Source organism: Ranitomeya imitator, chromosome 4, assembly GCF_032444005.1.
Source record: "Ranitomeya imitator isolate aRanImi1 chromosome 4, aRanImi1.pri, whole genome shotgun sequence".
In the NCBI taxonomy this organism is placed as follows: domain Eukaryota; kingdom Metazoa; phylum Chordata; class Amphibia; order Anura; family Dendrobatidae; genus Ranitomeya; species Ranitomeya imitator.
The window spans coordinates 66509477-66516380 of NC_091285.1; the positions used below are offsets into that span (position 1 = coordinate 66509477).

General features: G+C 43.8%; 1 protein-coding gene across 1 annotated transcript in view; it reads right to left on the minus strand.

The window, feature by feature from the left end:
• Positions 1-4998, minus strand: part of LOC138675500 (F-box/LRR-repeat protein 21-like) — a 93373-nt gene extending 88375 nt beyond the window's left edge. The window contains exon 1 of the mRNA XM_069763800.1: positions 4919-4998. The gene's annotated coding sequence lies outside the window, so the exon portion shown is untranslated. The remainder of the gene's footprint in view (positions 1-4918) is intronic.
• Positions 4999-6904: the final 1906 nt, after the last annotated feature.

A 6904-nucleotide genomic window follows, 5' to 3' on the forward strand; every position in this document is an offset into this window, starting at 1 on the left:
AAAATACTTAATAAGTAACATTTCCCACATGTCTCCTTTACATCAGCATAATTTTGGAACCAATTTTTTTTTTTGTTAGGGAGTTATAAGGGTTAAAAGTTGACCAGCAATTTCTCATTTTTACAACACCATTTTTTTTTAGGGACCACGTCTCATTTGAAGTCATTTTGAGGGGTCTATATGATAGAAAATGCCCAAGTGTGACACCATTCTAAAAACTGCACCCCTCAAGGTGCTCAAAACCACATTCAAGAAGTTTATTAACCCTTCAGGTGTTTAATAGGAATTTTTGGAATGTTTAAATAAAAATGAACATTTAACTTTTTTACACAAAAAATTTACTTCAGCTCCAATTTGTTTTATTTTACCAAGGGTAACAGGAGAAATTGGACCCAAAAAGTTGTTGTCCAATTTGTCCTGAGTACGCTGATACCCCATATGTGGCAGTAAACCACTGTTTGGGCGCATGGGAGAGCTCGGAAGGGAAGGAGCGCTATTTGACTTTTCAATGCAAAATTGACAGGAATTGAGATGGGACGCCATGTTGCGTTTGGAGAGCCACTGATGTGCCTAAACATTGAAACCCCCCACAAGTGACACCATTTTGGAAAGTAGACCCCCTAAGGAACTTATCTGGATGTGTGGTGAGCACTTTGACCCACCAAGTGCTTCACAGAAGTTTATAATGCAGAACCGTAAAAATAAAAAATCATATTTTTTCACAAAAATTATATTTTTGCCCCCAATTTTTTATTTTTCCAAGGGTAAGAGAAGAAATTGGACCTCAAAAGTTGTTGTCCAATTTGTCCTGAGTACGCTGATACCCCATATGTGGCTGTAAACCACTGTTTGGGCGCATGGGAGAGCTCGGAAGGGAAGGAGCGCAGTTTGACTTTTCAATGCAAAATTGACAGAAATTGAGATGGGACGCCATGTTGCGTTTGGAGAGCCACTGATGTGCCTAAACATTGAAACCCCCCACAAGTGACACCATTTTGGAAAGTAGACCCCCTAAGGAACTTATCTAGAGGTGTGGTGAGCACTTTGACCCACCAAGTGCTTCACAGAAGTTTATAATGCAGAACCGTAAAAATAAAAAATCATATTTTTTCACAAAAATTATATTTTTGCCCCCAATTTTTTATTTTTCCAAGGGTAAGAGAAGAAATTGGACCTCAAAAGTTGTTGTCCAATTTGTCCCGAGTACGCTGATACCCCATATGTGGCAGTAAACCACTGTTTGGGCGCATGGGAGAGCTCGGAAGGGAAGGAGCGCCATTTGACTTTTCAATGCAAAATTGACAGGAATTGAGATGGGACGCCATGTTGCGTTTGGAGAGCCACTGATGTGCCTAAACATTGAAACCCCCCACAAGTGACACCATTTTGGAAAGTAGACCCCCTAAGGAACTTATCTGGATGTGTGGTGAGCACTTTGACCCACCAAGGGCTTCACAGAAGTTTATAATGCAGAGCCATAAAAATAAAACAAAATTTTTTTCCCACAAAAATTATTTTTTAGCCCCCAGTTTTGTATTTTCCCTAGGGTAACAGGAGAAATTGGACCCCAAAAGTTGTTGTCCAATTTGTCCTGAGTACGCTGATACCCCATATGTGGGGGGGAACCACCGTTTGGGCGCATGGGAGGGTTCGGAAGGGAAGGAGCGCCATTTGGAATGCAGACTTAGATGGAATGGTCTGCAGGCGTCACATTGCGTTTGCAGAGCCCCTAATGTACCTAAACAGTAGAAACCCCCCACAAGTGACACCATTTTGGAAAGTAGACCCCCTAAGGAACTCATCTTGATGTGTTGTGAGAGCTTTGAACCCCCAAGTATTTCACTACAGTTTATAACGCAGAGCCATGCAAATAAAAAATATTTTTTTTTCCACAAAAATAATATTTTAGCCCCCAGTTTTGTATTTTTCCAAGGTTAGCAGGAGAAATTGGACCCTAAATGTTGTTGTCCAATTTGTCCTGAGTACGCTGATACCCGATATGTGGGGGGGAACCACCGTTTGGGCGCATGGGAGGGCTCGGAAGGGAAGGAGCATCATTTGGAATGCAGACTTAGATGGATTGGTCTGCAGGCGTCACATTGCGTTTGCAGAGCCCCTAATGTACCTAAACAGTAGAAACCCCCCACAAGTGACCCCATATTGGAAACTAGACCCCTCAATGAACTTATCTAGATGTGTTGTGAGAACTTTGAACCCCCAAGTGTTTCACTACAGTTTATAACGCAGAGCCGTGAAAATAAAAAATCTTTTTGTTTTCCCACAAAAATTATTTTTTAGCCCCCAGTTTTGTATTTTCCCAAGGGTAACAGGAGAAATTGGTCCACAAAAGTTGTTGTCCAATTTGTCCTGAGTACGCTGATACCCCATATGTTGGGGTAAACCCCTGTTTGGGCACACAGGAGAGCTCGGAAGGGAAGGAGCACTGTTTTACTTTTTCAACGCAGAATTGGCTGGAATTGAGATCGGACGCCATGTCGTGTTTGGAGAGCCCCTGATGTGCCGAAACAGTGGAAACCCCCCAATTATAACTGAAACCCTAATCTAAACACACCCCTAACCCTAATTCCAACGGTAACCCTAACCACACCTCTAACCCTGACACACCCCTAACCCTAATCCCAACCCTATTCCCAACTGTAAATGTAATCTAAACCCTAACCCTAACTTTAGCCCCAACCCTAACTGTAGCCCCAACCCTAACCCTAACCCTAGCCCTAACCCTAGCCCTAACCCTAGCCCTAACCCTAACCCTAACCCTAGCCCTAACCCTAGCCCTAACCCTAGCCCTAACCCTAGCCCTAACCCTAGCCCTAACCCTAGCTCTAGCCCTAACCCTAGCCCTAATGGGAAAATGGAAATAAATACATTTTTTTTTATTTTTCCCTAACTAAGGGGGTGATGAAGGGGGGTTTGATTTACTTTTATAGCGAGTTTTTTAGCGGATTTTTATGATTGGCAGCCGTCACACACTGAAAGACCCTTTTTATTGCAAAAAATATTTTTTGCAATACCACATTTTGAGAGCTATAATTTTTCCATATTTTGGTCCACAGAGTCATGTGAGGTCTTGTTTTTTGCGGGACGAGTTGACGTTTTTATTGAAAACATTTTTGGGCACGTGACATTTTTTTATCGCTTTTTATTCCGATTTTTGTGAGGAAGAATGACCAAAAGCCAGCTATTCATGAATTTCTATTGGGGGAGGCGTTTATACCGTTCCGCGTTTGGTAAAATTGATAAATCAGTTTTATTCTTCGGGTCAGTACGATTACAGCGATACCTCATTTATATCATTTTTTTATGGTTTGGTGCTTTTATACGATAAAAACTATTTTACAGAAAAAATAATTATTTTTGCATCGCTTTATTCTCAGGACTATAACTTTTTTATTTTTTTGCTGATGATGCTGTATGGCGGCTCTTTTTTTGCGGGACAATATGACGCTTTCAGCGGTACCATGGTTATTTATATCTGTCCTTTTGATCGCGTGTTATTCCACTTTTTGTTCGGCGGTATGATAATAAAGCGTTGTTTTTTGCCTCGTTTTTTTTTTTTTTTCTTACGGTGTTTACTGAAGGGGTTAACTAGTGGGACAGTTTTATAGGTCGGGTCGTTACGGACGCGGCGATACTAAATATGTGTACTTTTATTGGTTTTTTTTTTTTATTTAGATGAAGAAATGTATTTATGGGAATAATATTTTTTTTTTTTTTTCATTATTTTGGAATTTTTTTATTTATTTTTTTTTACACATTTGGAAAATTTTTTTTTTACTTTTTTACTTTGTCCCAGGGGGGGACATCACAGATCAGTGATCTGACAGTTTGCACAGCACTCTGTCAGATCACTGATCTGACATGCAGCGCTGCAGCCTTCACAGTGCCTGCTCTAAGCAGGCTCTGTGAAGCCACCTCCCTCCCTGCAGGACCCGGATCCGCGGCCATCTTGGATCCGGGGCTCGAGCAGGGAGGGAGGTGAGGAGACCCTCGCAGCAACGCGATCACATCGCGTTGCTGCGGGGGGCTCAGGGAAGCCCGCAGGGAGCCCCCTCCCTGCGCGGTGCTTCCCTGCACCGCCGGCACATCGCGATCATCTTTGATCGCGGTGTGCCAGGGGTTAATGTGCCGGGGGGCGGTCCGTGACCGCTCCTGGCACATAGTGCCGGATGTCAGCTGCGATAAGCAGCTGACACCCGGCCGCGATCGGCCGCGCTCCCCCCGTGAGCGCGGCCGATCGGCTATGACGTACTATCCCGTCCAGGGTCAGATAAGCCCAGGGCACCTCGACAGGATAGTACGTCTAAGGTCACAGAGGGGTTAAGCAGGGTTTTTTGTACGGCTTTCCGTGCACCAGCAACACTTTGTGCATGATCCCTCTCATCTCGGGGCTGCCGAATCAAAGCCTGCTTTATTGCATTCAACTGCTCTTGCTGAATCTGGTTTTGATGGTCCAGGGCTTGCTGGAAGTAAGTATTGGTCTGCTGTTGTTGCACATTTGCCTGCAATAACTGTTTCACTAGTTCCTCCATATCACTGGACTCTTGGCTCTTCAAAAGCACATGAGCTTTCAGCCAGGACATACACAGAGCACTTTATCTGCAGTCACAGTCCAACAGCCAGTATGCCCGCATTCTCAAAACCATTTGTGGGAATATAGCTCATCAGGGATCTCTGCTTTGGCCCAAGCAGGTGGCTATGGAGTCACAACGAACAATAGCAGGCTAGCGAGTTCCACACAGGTATGTGTCAGGTGTATTTATTGTACACATTTGCCGTACAATGTTACACGTGCCAAACATGAAATAAAATGTCTAAGGCCGTCTGGCCACTAACTAACAACAAGATACTAACTACAAAATAAACCTACACAACAAGAAAGAAGTTTGTGCAACCTTACTGTGTCAGCTTCCCAGACCAGCAGATGAGAGACTGAGATCCCAGCAGTTCCTTGATTATATCAGCTGAAGCAAAAGCTGGATTGAATGTATGGAAGGGAAGCACCAGAGCTTTCAGGCTGATCACTAAAGAAACCAGGACCGGATTACAGAGAAATAAACAGCTTCACAATCAATACCGTGATACATATGAAATGAAACGGGGAGAAACATATCTGTTTTCTAGTACTTCTCCCCTTGGCACCTCACAATATATATATATATATATATATATTCATATATATATGAATATATATATATATATGTATATGTATATATATATATATATATACAGTATATGTAAACACTGCACATGTGACATGTGTGCACATATACTAGTCTACCTATTCACAGTACCATATAAGCCATTTAATGAAATAGGAAAAAACTTTGACATCAGAGATCAATAAAAAAAATATAGAAAAAGAGAAATATATGTATGTATGCACATGAACTCAGTGGCATAGAGAATGAACTTAGCCACTGACAAATGGCGTATGGAAAATCATGAACAAAGTTTTTTGGGGGTCCATGCAATTCTAAGACCCTGGAAAGAGCATACAAAACACAATATGGTCAGCGGTATGCAAATATACAAAACCTGTATCCACCAGATGGCAAGGAAAGGAAGACCAGAACTCAGACCTAGCAATAGGGGAGAGGATGTATCCAGTGAAAAGCCATGCGGGCTGAGAAAAATAGGAGTGGGTGAGCACTTCTTTTTTGTTGCCCATCAGAGTATAATGCAGCCCTGCACACACACACACACACACACACACAGTATAATGCAGCCCTCTAAAGTATAATGCAGCCCCCTCAGAGTATGGCGCCCCATACACAAAGTATAATCCAGCCCCCAGAGTATAAAACAGCCTCCTCAGAGTATAATGCAGCTCCCTCAGCGGATAATGCAGCCCCTCACAAGTATAATTCATCCCCCCACAAACACACACCGTATAGTGCAGCCTCCCACACAGTATAATGCAGCTTACCCATACACACAGTGTAATGCAGCACCCCCCATATACACACAGTATAACGCAGCCCTTTTAGAGTATAATGCAGCCACCCCACACACAGTAATGCAGCTCTGAGTATAAGACACCCCTCAGTATAATGCAGCCCCCTCAGAATATAATGCAGCCCCACACACTGTATAATGCAGCCCCCTCAGAGTATATTGCAGCCCCCCACCCACAGTATAATGCAGCCCCCCTACACACAGTATCATGCAGACCTCCCCCCACACAATATAGTGCAGTCCCCCACACAGTATAGTGCAGCCCCCACACAGTATAGTGCAGCCCCCACATACAGTATAATTCATCCCCCCACAAACACACACCATATATTGCAGCCTCCCACACAGTATAATGCAGCCTACCCATACACACAGTGTAATGCAGCATCCCCCACATACACACAGTATAGCTCAGCCCTTTCAGAGTATAATGCAGCCACCCCACACACAGTAATGCAGCTCCGAGTATAAGACAGCCCTCAGTATAATGCAGCCCCCTCAGAATATAATGCAGCCCCACACACTGTATAATGCAGCCCCCTCAGAGTATATTGCAGCCCCCCACCCACAGTATAATGCAGCCTTTCCCCCCCACACACACACATAGTATCATGCAGACCTCCCACACACAATATAGTGCAGTCCCCCACACAGTATAGTGCAGCCCCCACACACAGTATAGTGCAGCCCCCACACACAGTATAGTGCAGCCCCCACACACACAGTATAATGCAGCCCCCCACATACACAGTATAGTGCAGTCCCCCCACACAAAGTAAAATGCAGCTCCCCTACAAACACAGTATAATGCAGTCCCCCACTCACAGTATAATGCAGTTTGCCTCGCAAAAATACAAGCTTTACTATCCTTACTACCAGTATGTGACTCGAGCAGTAGCATTAGTAGCGGGCGTTCATTACTGTTCGC